The sequence below is a fragment of the Triticum aestivum genome, chromosome 7B (assembly GCF_018294505.1).
Source record: "Triticum aestivum cultivar Chinese Spring chromosome 7B, IWGSC CS RefSeq v2.1, whole genome shotgun sequence".
In the NCBI taxonomy this organism is placed as follows: domain Eukaryota; kingdom Viridiplantae; phylum Streptophyta; class Magnoliopsida; order Poales; family Poaceae; genus Triticum; species Triticum aestivum.
Genome location: NC_057813.1, coordinates 134,002,399 through 134,016,608, shown reverse-complemented (window position 1 = coordinate 134,016,608; position 14,210 = coordinate 134,002,399). Strand labels below are relative to the sequence as shown.

Sequence of the window (14,210 nt, the reverse complement as noted above, 5' to 3'; positions counted from 1 at the left end):
TTACCTATATAACCTCTGTTCTTGTTCCTCATCTATCTATTAATATGCATAATGCCATCCTTATCTCTAATTATTTGTTTTTACTACTTTCTCTGTTCAAACATCGAGTACTCACCACCAACAACAAATATGCTAAGCAAGGAAGAGGCATGCCCTACCTGGCAGCGTCCACCTTCCACTCAAGGGATATACAATCATTTAGCACTTCCAGGAGAAACAATAGTCATGAACGAAGACAGTAAGGTTCATTATTTGATTGAGTTTTCCTATCACCACTCTTACAATACTTGGCTTGCTGCCGGCCTTTGCGCCATTGGCGCAACTGGTCATCTAGTATGTATTAAAGGGAGATAGCCCTCTGCGTCCTAGTGGCCACTGTATGTTGCAGCGAAGGGCACACTTTAATTAGTGTGCAGACAGATGGGGTGATCCCGGGTGTGCTTTGACATTGTGATTTGTAGTTATCAAGGATGTCATTACCTGAGCCGTTCCTATGCTTCGGTGGGTGGTACTTCCCTCCCACCCCACAGATTACACTAATTTGTTTGATTATTACTGAGTGGTATGACCTAATTAATCTGTACACTTAGACACAAGACCAATGAATGAAAAATCTTCTCCAGAGATCTTCAAAATAGTACAATATCAGTTATTGTAGAGTACAGTTTGTTTAAGCTAAGCTTTTCTTTTGCATGGAAGCTAATTTTATATTTGAAGTGTAATAGATACACATGCCTGAATCTGGATACACTTCAGTGCTGATGGTAATACTTTCAGTCACTCACGAATAATAAGCTTCAACATACTCCCTCCGTTTCTAAATATAAGTCTTTGTAGAGATTCCACTATGGACTACATACGGAGCAAAGTGAGTGAATCTACACTCTAAAATGCATCTATATACATCCGTATGTGGTTTATAGTGGAATCTCTACAAAGACTTATATTTAGGAACGGGGGGAGTACAAGGCAGAGTCCAATGCTATTGGATTGGGGTGGTGGTATGCAATTTCTTGTACATTTTACTTCTATAGGACTTCTGATTACTAGCTGCAAACTTTGTACAAGGCAGTCTGAGCTACCACTTGGTGAAGATGGGATCCAATATGTTTAGTGATATTCTTTTTTGTGTGTAGGGAATCACTGATATGATACAACTATTTGTTATTTGAATTTTTGAATATGTACACCCATGGTGATGTTTCAATGCCCATTTATAAAATTGTAAAGCATCCATCCATGAATGAATTTCTGAATATTACCACATGCAATGTGTATGTATGATAATAGTAGTACACTTGCGATGATGCAAAACACTTGTGATGATGTTGTTCAGGTATTGTACTACAGTTCCATTCAGGTCATTTTTCCTGGTGCAACACACATGCATTTCTACTTATATAAATACATAGTGTCGTGGAATTAACACGTCAGATGTCCTTAGTGTCAGGACTTAGTCGCGAGGCCAACGCATCTATGTGGTAGCTTGAGAGGGGTTGAGTGGGACGAGAGACGCAGGGCGGATCATCACACAAGACGATGATTTAGACAACTTCGGGCCCCGGGAAACATCATCCGGTAATAACCCTACATGCTGTTTGTGGCTAGGTCTTATTATAATCATGAGAGAGTCGCCGTGGTGAGCCGGCTCTCCCTTTGTGTCTAGCCCTCGATATTGTTTCTTGTCCCCTGTTTGGGGAGCCCTGCCCCTTCTTATATAAGTTAGAGGGGCGGGTTACATGTGGAGTCCTAGTAGGACTAGCCTATCTTGTACTACAAGCCGGATTCAAGTCCGGGTCTTGATTCCTTGTAAAGGAGATACTCCTCACGCCTTTCCTCTTAAGCCGGCCTATCATAACGTAAGCCGACCTTATGGGCCTTGAGCCTCCTGGGCCCCCGGGTCTTGTCGCTCCTCTGATCCGCTTGCCAGGTCACCCATAAGTCGCCAGGATCGGGCAGGTCACTTAGTGTGTCGTCCAGTCAGGGCGGGTCATTAGTGAGTCGCCAAGCCCGGCCGGGTTACACCGCGGGGTATATCCCCGACATTAGCCCCCAAGTTTAGCTTGGATTTATCCATGGTAAACTTATGCTGCAAAATAAACACAAGAACAAATTTGACAGGTTGTGCTCCGGGTTAAGAATTCTTGTAAACCGGCACCTGAACATCCTTAAGTCCTTGTCATTTCCTTCTTCTAGAAAATCCGGGGTCAATAGACCAGCTTCACAATCAATTTGATGATGTTGGTTTCTCACAGAAAAATATTGTGAAGAATAATCCACTTGAGTCGGCTTCCAAGGCGCCGGGTTAAATAATTTTGGTCTTCAAATACTCATCTGATATTCAGCCGGCTTGAAGATAACTTGCCGGTTTATCATTACCCAAAAACTCTGGGTTATAAAAGACTGATGATGTCGAGTCATAATTGTTGTTGACACCGGGTCATGTAATTGATCTTCCTGATTTTCTCAAAACTGATAATTTGAAGATGTTCCTCCTTATATATGCATAATACCTGTAGCCCCCAAGTCTTAAGAGGAGAACACAGAAGAAACCCGGTTTGTTCATCTCAATCATTAGTCATAAACTGAATATTCCACATAGGTAGCCCCCAAGTTCCGGGTTGTCATGCTTGCAGCAACCTGGGACTTGTAATTGCCTTATGCTCATAAAAACTTCAACCAGTGTAGCCTCCAAGGGCCGGGTCATTATGCAATAATGAGCAGGGACTTTATAAATATGATCATGTAGATTTGAACAGCAACGTGTAGCCCCCAAGAGCCGACTCAGTAAGATAATATTGAGCTGGTACTTCATATATACTTCTTTGAAAAGAACATCATATAATGTAACCCCCATCATGGGGCGTGAACCCACGTCCACATGGTTGAGAGCTTTGTGCTTTACCAACTGAGCAGTGGATCTCTTCAATAATAGATGAAATTTTGTGTACCTTGAATTGTTGACAGGAGCAATTTGTAGCCCCCAAGGGCCGGCTTATTTAAAATGTGATGAGTCGGGTCTTTAATAAGTTGAGCAAAAATTGACTTTGCATTAGCCCCCAAGTGCCATGGTGCATGCTGGCAGTGACATGGGACTTGTATATTCGATGTAATCTCAATTTGAATAATGTAGCCCCCAAGTGCCGGGTTGTAAGCCTGCAGCGATTCGGGACTATTTCCTCCATTGTAAAATAAATCATGCCCATTGATAAAAATAATAGCCGTTGTGCTAAAGCGACTTTGAAAACCTCAATCATAACACTGGTTATTGATAATCACAATAGAAATCCAGCCATGTTGGCTATTCAAGATTTGATAATATAATCCGGTATGAAAACCTCAATCATTCAATATCATCATGAAAATCCAGCCAATTTTGGCTATTAAAGATTTGAATACCTCATCGGTTGACAAGTACATCCGGAGTTTAAATACCTGGCGGCTCTTGGCCGATGACGACTTAATGCACCTCCATTGTAAGCCGGAATTTTTATAACCGGGCGGCTTATAGCCTTTGAGAAAAATCCAGAATGAATAATCATTTTGAAGCATCAACTTTGGTAATGAGCTTGAACTTAATCATTTATATGTCATATTTCTATAAATCCTGCAAAGAGTTTAAACAACATATGCCCTGGCGACTTAACGTCAAAAGCCAGGGTGGGTAACCACCCAAATGTAGTCTTATCCTGCACACAAGTAGATCACAAGATCCCTATGATCCTTTGAATGATACCGCCGGCTTATGTGACCCGGACAGTGAAGTTGATAACTCAAGTCTGTAAGAGCCGGCACATATGATATTTGTGACAACTCAAATACTTGCGATTGTATAAAAACAGACAAAATTTTTGAGGCTTCTGATTCGAATACAATCAGTAAACCATTCCAAAGGGGTTAAGGTAAGATTCGAATACGATCATATAGCCCCTAGTGGCGTTGGCGTTGCCGATCAAAGTGGGTATCGACAGCTTTGTTCTCTTTGGTTCGAATATGACCTATGTTTGAACAGGAAAAACCCCCAAATGACCACGGTAATATTGAATTTGTACTGCCGGGTTATATGACCTGTGTAATAAGGGTGATAACCCAATCCTTAGAAGCCAATGGTTCCATATAAATGATGGTTTTCATAAGCTGGCGACTTATAGTCAAAAGTCAAGCCGGTTAAACACTTATATACATTTGAGATATAATCCCCAAAAGGCCTCAAGTTAAGTAATTGTGGCTACAATAAACTTTACCAGAGATAGAATAAAACTTTTTGAGGCTTCTGATTCGGATACGATCAGTAAACCGTTCCAAAGGGGTTAAGCTAAGATTCGAATACGATCATATAGCCCCCAATGGCTTGGCGATGCCGATCAAGTGGGTATCGACAGCTATGTTCTCTTTGGTTCGAATACGACCTATGTTTGAACAGGAAGCCCCCAAGTGACCATAAGAGTTGTTTAACGATGCTGATTCGAATACGATCCACGTCGATTCCCAAAGGGGTTGAGCTATGATTCGGATACGATCAATAAGCCCCCAAGTAGGTTCAGCAGTTTGCTAATCAAAAGGGTATCGACAGCTATGTTCTCTTTGGTTCGAATACGACCTATGTTTGAACAAGAAGCCCCCAAATGACCGTATAAATTTTGGCATTGCGCCGATCAAGAGGGTACTGATGGCTATACCCGATGAGCAGGAAGCCCCCAAGTGACCATAATAAGATAAGCCGTAAAGCAAGATACCCATGTTTTGAACCGGAATTTCTTAAACCGGATATTGAGATCCTCAAAGCTTTGTAAAGGACAAATTTACCTTGATCCGGATGTTGAACCGGTTTTGAGAGCTTCAAAGCTTTGCGGGAGAGAGATGTCTCTTGAACCGGATTTTAAACCGGAATTTTCATCAGTATGGTAGTGTCCTCCGGAACCGGGTTATCATCCCCTCCCATGACCCGGAGTTCCTGAGTCATGTCATTGTAGCCCTCGAGTTTTAAGACTATCCGAGGAGTTGGCTTGAGACTCTCCATATTTGACCGTGATATAAACCGGTATGAGTCATTCAACATCTCAGTGACATAACTTTTCCTGCACTGGAGAACTTGCAAGCCAGAGTAATTGCTCTTTTAAAGAAAGCAATATATAATATAAAATATACTGGATGGATTTCACCTGATGTGTTGAGCCAGAATTAATCCGTCGCAGAGTTGATGATCACTGCGGTAAAGTTGAAATCAATGACGGGTGAGTCGGCCAAGGGAGCGGACAGATGAGTCGGCCGCGATGTTGTAAGCCGGTGCGGACGAGCAAGTTGTCCTCCTTATTGTAAACCAGCGTGGTCATAAAAGACGGCCAGTGCATTGTAAACCGGCGCGGTCGCAAGAGACGGCCACGGCGTTGTAAGCCAGCGTGATCGAGAGAAACGGCCATGGCGTTGTAAGCCGGTGCAGGAGTCCGTTGAGTAACAACGACCACCTCCGCGGCATAATATCAATTTTTATCATAAATAATTTGCCCTGCATAAACAATATTGCACACCAAGGCAAAGATAAACTTGTTCTTTGACAAAAAACAACATGTGATAATAAAAACAAACTTGGATGGATATTACCTGATGCGTCAGGCCAGTAGTTATCCACCGCGAAGTTGATGATCACCGCGGTGAAGCTGAAATTAATCACGGGTGAACCGGCCATGGCGTTGTAAGCCGGCGCGGTCGGGCGAGTCAATCGCAAGAGCAGTAAGCCACTCGGACGCTGAGTCGGCCACGGGGGTGGACGGGTAAGTCCCCCGTCACATTGTAAGCCGGCATAGACGTGTGAATCGGCTGGCGCGTTGATGTAGATCGGACCGCAGGGGCAGCGGCTTGCACCCACCTGTTGAACAGTAAGCGATCGCCGATGCCGTTGCATGATTCTGCTACCGCACACTCCATGAATATGGCATTACACCATCTTTATGATGAATCATTGTCTCTGCGTACAGAAAATACGTAGAGTAGAGTAGTTCTCGAAAGAATCTAATATGTACTAAAAAATAGACTAGATTAATATCACCTGATGATCTGGACGGTAGATGACATGTGTGCCATCGTTCATCAGATGTCTATTGGATAGATGATCCATATGCAGAGTTATTTGGAATTTGGAAAAAATGTTCATGATTCAACAAAATGTTTGCTAATTCTAAAAATGTCCATGAATTTGAAAAAAATGTTCATGATTTTCAAAAAGTAGTCTTTAATTTTAAAATGTTCTTTAGTTCAAAAAAATGTTCATTATTCGAAAAACTTGTTCTTGATTAAGAGAATTTTCACAAATTTCTAAAAAAATTATTCATGATTTCGAAAAATAAGTGTGTGAGTTTTTAAAAACATTCACAGTTTTAAAAATATGTTCATGATTTAAGAGTAACAATTTAGTAAAAATAAAACCACGATTTCGGAAAAAATGTTTATCATTCAAAAACAAATATGATTTTAGAAACAAATCGCAAGTTAATAGATTTTCAGAAATTGAAAAACAAGAATAAAAATGAAAACATAAAAGTAAAGAAAAAATGAAAAGAAAGCAGAGAAAGGAAAAGAAAAAACGAAAAAAGGAAAAGAAAAACCGAAAGAAAAACATAGAAACCCGGTTCAGGGAAGGTTCTAGAACCTTTCCAAAACCGGTTGGGGTTAAACGCCGAAATGGGCCGGTCCATAGAAACAGCAGCGGGTGAGGCGGGGGTACGCACCGTATAGGATCCCCGGTCCCGCCCGTACCGACATTTAAAAAAAGAGTCATGAACACATTTTGAAACTTGCAAAGATATTTTTCAGATGCGACATACATTTTTTGATTGTACACTACATTTTAATTGGATTAGATGAACATTCTTTTACATTTTATAAACATTTTTATATGTATATTTTTCTGAAATGTGTGACATTTTTAATTGTTGCAAAATTTCTCATACACATGATTAACATTTTTGGTACACATAATTAATATTTACTATTTTCATTCATGCTATATGTTTTTTGTTACATAACAATATTTTTAATACATGTTGAATATTTTTCAATGCAAGATTAACACTTAAATTTTTTTATGTAAGTTATTTATCTAATACATATAAATATTTCGAAATATAAAGAAAAGCAAAAAAAAGAAGCAAAAGCAGAAAGATAAAAATATAATTAAGCATGACATCAGTACAACGTACCTGGTGGTTGCTGCGACGGCCTAGTTCGGGCTCCCAGCTGGCGAGGTGTGCCTGGGCGTCTAAACAAGCGGCCCACAGCCGGAAATTTACCTTCTTAGCCCCAGCTCAAATGAGCTCGGGTGAACAGTAAAATCGGAAACATTCAAACAAATTTTCAAAAATCTGGTTTTTTTGACAAACATTGACAAAAGTTCTAAGAGCTTGCAAAATTTCATCATGAAATCACATTTGTGAAAGTCGTGGCAAAAAATAAATAATCAAAATCAGTGTTCCAAAATAATTTTGAAAGTAGCATTTTCAGAATATCGATTCTGGTTTTTTTTGCCACGACTTCCAAAAATATGATTTCATGACAAATCTTTGATAGCTCTTAGAACTTTTGTCAATATTTTTCACAAAAAAATTCAGATTTCTTTTTAATTTTTCCTGATATTTTTATATTACTGTTCACCCGAGCTCAAACGTCGACGGGCGACGGCTAGGCGCCAGACTCCGACGAAGAGTAGACTAGGGTCGGTTAAGTTTTTTATGTAACAAAATTCCTAATATTGATAAAAAATATTGTGTCCACTTTTATTTGATGCATCTGGTTAGATGACCAGCTCTCCTAAAGCTTTCCGATTTGGTCCACGAATGCCCATAGGCAAGAAATAATGTTGTTTGTCCTGCACATTTACGACTGATGTACTTGAAAATCACTCTTGTCCTTCCATCGCAGATCATACAAAATTGTCGCTCCTTTTCCTGAACAAAGAAACGCGTTAGTGCATAGATCACTGTCACCCATAGTGCACATTTACGACTGATTAAAGAGCTATAATGTTCTTTGGTAGGAAAGATGAAATAGTCTCCGATACACATCAACAGCTCATCCAAGACACATTATCATGTGTTCTGTAAGATTGGAAACATGAGATTTAGGAAATAATGAAGTTTGTATCCACGATACCACGAGTCTAGAAGACGCCAGGATGTGACAGCCACCAATGACATCTGTCACAAGATGGTGCATGTACTTCGAGTGAGAATGGTTTCTTGAAATGGTGACAACATGGGCTACAACTACAAGCGCAGATGGAATGACCTAAACAGATGCATGCGTGGACGTTGCGGCGTGCTTTAAAATCTCCTAAGTTCCGACACCTTCATCACCTACGAATAAACAACGAAGCCACGACACCATCACGACGCGGGCGGTTCAGAAACATGGTCATCTCACCACCCCGTGTCAACAAGCACCTCAAACGCTCGTTCCAGCTTGTCGTGAACAACTTCCTCTTCATCATGGCCGCACCGCTCACAGTCATCGTCGTTGTCCGTGAAGACGCGCTGCTCGGACCCGAGGAGATTCTCTCCCGGCTCGATGGCTTGCGGCAGTTTCACGTCTTCTTGGCCGTCTTTCTCCCGTTCGCTTTGGCCACCTTCTACCTCATGGGTCGCTCTCGCAGCGTGCACCTCGTCGACTACTCTTGCTGCAGGCCTAAATCTAATTGCCGCGTCTCCATAAGATCCTTGGTGATGAACTGTTGACACTAGATTTTGGCATGGTCAAAAACGTAATTAAGATGGCCTTAAATGAAGAAGTATTCAAAGTGAGAAAGCTCCGTCTCGTCAAAAGAAGAAACTTTGATATTTGGGTCATAGCCATCCGGTCTCATTTCTAAGGCCGAAGTTGTGTTCGAAGTATTCAGATTTTGTATTCAGAACACTATTCGGCTAATTACGCCCCCAAGATGGCCTCATATGAGAAAAGTTTCTATAGGGATTGTCTTCGTCTCGTCGACACGATCGATTTTGATATAAGAAACGTCTAAATCGGAGTTCGTATGCAAAAGTTAAAGCCACAACAGTGCGCTGCATAAGTCTGCCCCGGAAATTCCGGACAAAACTTTCAGGGAGATTCTGGGCTAAACCGAAAGTTTGCACACGGTGCGTCCCGAAAACTGGAATTTTAACATTATTTTCAAATTTGTGGGGCCAGTTTCGACATCAAGATTACCTCGGATGAAAAACTGATCAACTAAGGAATTTTTCTATATTGCAAGATCTACAACTTTGCTTTTGGGACCATCGCGATCCGAAGCCATATGCGACCTGAAGGAGCTATGCAAGAGGGCAACTTGATGTAATTTTAGCCCGAAAGTTCCGGGCCGACCAGAAGTTCCGGCCCTCGTAGTCCGAGTTAGGTTATCTTTTGATGTTTTGTACATGATTTGAGTCATTTTCTTGTACGGAAAGTCCAGTCGCCTCATATATATGTAAGAGGTGACGGCCGATTGAATAACAACACACAATCGATCAAATCATCTACCACTTTTATCTTTTATCTTTTCTCCTTAACCCTAGTTCTTCTTCTTCCTCGTTCTTCGTTCGTTCTTCTTCATTGCAGGGCGGCGAACCTCGAGGCCCTAGGGGCGATCAGGTCGACCTAGGGCAGCCCATAGCCGTCGCGCACCCTGACGGGGTCCCTCCCGGGCGTGTGGGGTTTCGGGTCCTCAAAAGCACCCGCCGGATTGCCTGCGTACCGCTCTTCCGGGCGGGTCTCCTTCGACGTGAACTGCGGTGCACCACCCCCGGCGTCAAGGGTACACGGTGACGTATTCGTGTGCGAACACAGTTTTTGGTGACTCCACTGGAAACGAAGCTTTGAACAGTCTCCGGCCTGTTCTTACTACGAAGAGATCGTCATCTAGGGTTTGCAATCTACAAAGGTAATATGAATACCCAATTCACATATGTAGATGCAAATAATGCATATGTTGTTGCTAGATCATATAATGAGCATAATGTATTGCCTAGCCCTAGCTTTATCAGTCATGCATCTAATTATGTGCAAGAGCCGATGCAACAAAATATTCATGCTTCTACCTCATATAATTTTAACAACATGCAATATATGTATTCCAACTCCCATGCATCGGCAACCCCAGAAATCCATATGCCGATGAACAACATGATGAGTTTGGTTAATCAAGTTGAAACACCTCACACAAGAACTTCCGATAGTATGCAACAAAGTGTTTCACCTTTTTATTCATTGGCAACTAACTTGCAATATGTTAATCCAAACATGCCGATGGATAGGGGAATTGGCCATGCTACTACTAGTTATCCGGCCAATTACCCTCAACCATCATATGCTACACCTTATGCTACTAATGTTTTGGCACCATATGCAACTATAGGTATTCATAATTCGGCTTCGCACCTTCACGCTAATAGCCGAATAAGTGAAAATTCTATAGGATCACATGTGTCTTCACCTAGTATCGTAGCATACAATGTTTTCCCCGCACAATTACAGAATTTCGGTGACATCTCGTTACCGAAAGAGTCTAAAAGTGTCGGGGGGCAACTCTATCCAGATTGGGTCATTAAGAAAAATCTTACATCGTTTTGGGACAAATGCAATGTTGTTCTACATGAATTAATAAAAGAGGAAAAGACTATTACTTCTGGTGCAATCCAAGCTAGATTATGTCAAAAAGAGAAAGCATTGGGTGTGGATAGAGCTACAAATAAAAGTGGTGATTCGGATAACAAAGTTAATTCGGCTATTGAAAAGACCGAATCACATATTACGTATGCCGAATCTGTTCTAGAAAAACATGATGACAAGGTGTTGGGGAGCTATTCAAAAAAGGAACAAGATATCGTTCAAGTAACGCGACCATCATGCTCTCCCAACGTATTCAAAGAGGTATGTCTAGCAAGTGGTTTACCTATCTTCCAATTTGGTCGCAACTTTATTGTTGATGCTTCTATTAAAAGAATTCTCATAAGCAATCTTAAAAGACCAGTGAAGAAGGGTAATTTATTTGTTAGTAATAAAATCGTTGCAAAGCATATCGGTCATCACATTATGCCATTTATAAAGACCGATTGCGACTTATTATTGGAGCCAAAGTTTTCCCCATTGCTTTATCAAAAGTTCATATATAATTGGGTAGCTTTGCTTGTTTCTTATTTGGCTTACACTTGGTCTCAATTGAGATATGTATGTTCTAACTATTTTCGTTTTAGAAATTTAAAGCCGAGATTAAAATCTTCTAAGCAAACCGATGCAAGTATAGTTTCTTATCCAATGACATCGGTAAGAGAATGCAAAATAAAATTCATAGCCGAATGGGAAGATACAAAATCTGAATCATTCATTTGCTTACTTGGAAAGCCGTTCTCACACCAAAATCGGCTAGAAAATGAGAAGCATCCCTTCAATTCAAACATGTGTGATCAAATATTTGATTTGTTGCTGAAAAATAATTACATTAGAGTTCTTGATCACCATGAAAAACCATCTATCCGAGGACGAATGTATGTATTGTAAGTTGCATGATTCGTTCAAGCATAGTTTTGAGGATTGCAATATATTTCGTGAAATAGTTAAATCGGCCATTGAAAAAGGACGATTGAAACTTGTTGAAAGACCAAGGGATGACCAGTCTATTCCGATTGGTCCTGACGGCAAACGGTTTTTGTATCGGCTGCTTCAAGCCGATCCATCTAAATAGAAGAAGGTAAGGCCCGTGGGCAATAGGATCAAGCTTTCAAGTAAGGAAGTCGTTCAAGAGCACAATGATAATATTCTTGAGGGCGAAAATTCCATCAAGGTTGCACAAAAGACGCCAAGTACTGGGGGGCAACGAGAAAATCCAAAGATCGGTGCAAGCACAATGAAAGAAACAAAGGCCAACGTAAGCACAAAGATAAAAAGCTGAAAGTCACTTTCACGCAATTATTGGAAAATATCAAAAGATAAGTGAGGAGAACAGTGCTTATCGGCCAACTAATGCAAAAGCATCAAGATCACCCCTAGGCGCAAACCCAAGGATCCATATTGGCAAGAAGAGAATTTGAATGCAACTTCTTCATATCCTTATTTTGGGCCGCCAATGCCAATGTCGTGGATGCCTCCTTATGCTCATGTAAATCCATATCCATCGTGGGATAAGTATGATACAAGGGCACATTCTCCATATTATTATAAACCATCTCGCCAGTATTATGCAGCTCCAAGAAGACCAACATTCAATGAGCAGTCATATGTTCAAGACCGTTTCAAAAAAAAATCGGTCTGGAGCATAAGGAAGAATAAGGAGGTGGTTGAGCAAGTCTACCACGTCAAAAGAGATGGTCGTAAGAGTGTCACTTCAGATATGATCTCAAATAAAAAAGAGCCAATTAAAGTGTTGACATTGGCTACAAAAGGCAATGAGGCAAGTCAGTCAAGTGCCAAATCTGAAGGGAAGAAGTTGAGAGTGCACAAGGTAAAACAAGAATTGCCATTACTTCAAACAAAATCGCAGCCGGGGTGCCCACTCGGCTTATCGTATTGGAAAAAGGAGTTGCAAAAGCTTAGTGCACAAGAACTTGAAAAGAGAAACATGGCATGGATTCCCAAAGGAAATATTCAAAATAAGAATTATGTACGAGCTTCCTTTAGAAGGAGTGCGACAAAGGTGAAGAAGGAAAAGACTGAAAGCTACGAAGGACCAAGCCGAAGGTTTCAACAACTTCGGTCCACACATTATCCATTTTCTTTAACAATGTGTTGATGCCTATGCCATGGAATTCTTCATCGGGTATGACTGGTTACCCTCAATGGGCTTATTTTAACCCATGGATGCAATATAATTTCTTACATCATGAAAGGGCATTACCAAATTATTATATGTTGGATTAGCTTCACCTTTGTTGCTAATCTAAATGGCCGATATATACTTATCGTCCAAAGCACGTACAAAATGGCCGATGGAGTGTTGACACCGCGCTTAGAACAAACTTTGTGTAAGTTATTTTTCGGCACACAAGTTTTGCCGAAAAACAGGAGGGCATATGTTGACACCCGATTTTGGCATGGTCAAAAATGTAATTAAGATGGCCTTAAATGAAGAAGTATTCAAAGTGAGAAAGCTCCGTCTCGTCAAAAGAAGAAACTTTGATATTTGAGTTATAGCCATCCGGTCTCATTTCTAAGGCCGAAGTTGTGTTCGAAGTATTCAGATTTTGTATTCAGAACACTATTCGGCTGATTACGCCCCCAAGATATCCTCATATGAGAAAAGTTTCTACAGGGATTGTCTTTGTCTCGTCGAAACGATCGATTTTAATATAAGAAACGTCTAAATCGGAGTTCGTATGCAAAAGTTAGAGCCACAACAGTGCGCTGCATAAGTCTGCCCCGGAAATTCCGGGCAAAACTTCCGGGGAGGTTCCGGGCTAAACTGAAAGTTTGCACACGGTGCATCCCGAAAACTGAAATTTAACATTATTTGCATATTTGTGGGGCCAGTTTCGACATCGAGATGTCGGATGAAAAAGTGATCAACTAAGGAATTTTTCTACATTGCAAGATCTACAACTTTGCTTTTGGAACCATCACGATCCGAAGCCATATGGGACCTGCAGGAGTTGCGCAAGAGGGCAACTTGATGTAATTTTAGCCCGGAAGTTCCGGGCCGACCGGAAGTTCCGGCCCTCGTAGTCCGAGTTAGGTTATCTTTTGATGTTTTGGACAGGATTTGAGTCCTTTTCTTGTACGGAAAGTCCAGCCGCCTCATATATATGTAAGAGGTGACGGCCGATTGAATAACAACACACAATCGATCAAATCATCTACCATTTTTATCTTTTATCTTTTCTGCTTAACCCTAGTTCTTCTTCTTCCTCGTTCTTCATTCGTTCTTCTTCATTGCAGGACGGCGAACCTCGAGGCCCTAGGGGCGATCAGGTCGACCTAGGGCAGCCCATAGATGCCGCGCGCCCTGACGGGGTCCCTCCCGGGCGTGTGGGGTTTCGGATCCTCAAAAGCACCCGCCGGATTGCCTGCGTACCGCTCTTCCGGGCGGGTCTCCTTCGACGTGAGTTGCGGTGCACCACTCCCGACGTCGAGGGTACACGGTGACGTGTTCGTGTGCGAACAAGAACGTCCGCTTCTTGCCTCGATGATGGCGGTGTCCACTTCACTCGGGCCTCGATGACCAGACCTACCTCCACCCTTCATTGCACTGTATC

The 14,210-nt window shown here is 41.5% G+C and overlaps 1 pseudogene; it reads left to right on the top strand.

Moving 5' to 3' along the window:
- The first annotated feature begins 8,402 nt into the window (after positions 1-8,402).
- Positions 8,403-14,210, top strand: part of LOC123157771 (3-ketoacyl-CoA synthase 6-like) — a 7,150-nt pseudogene continuing 1,342 nt past the window's right edge.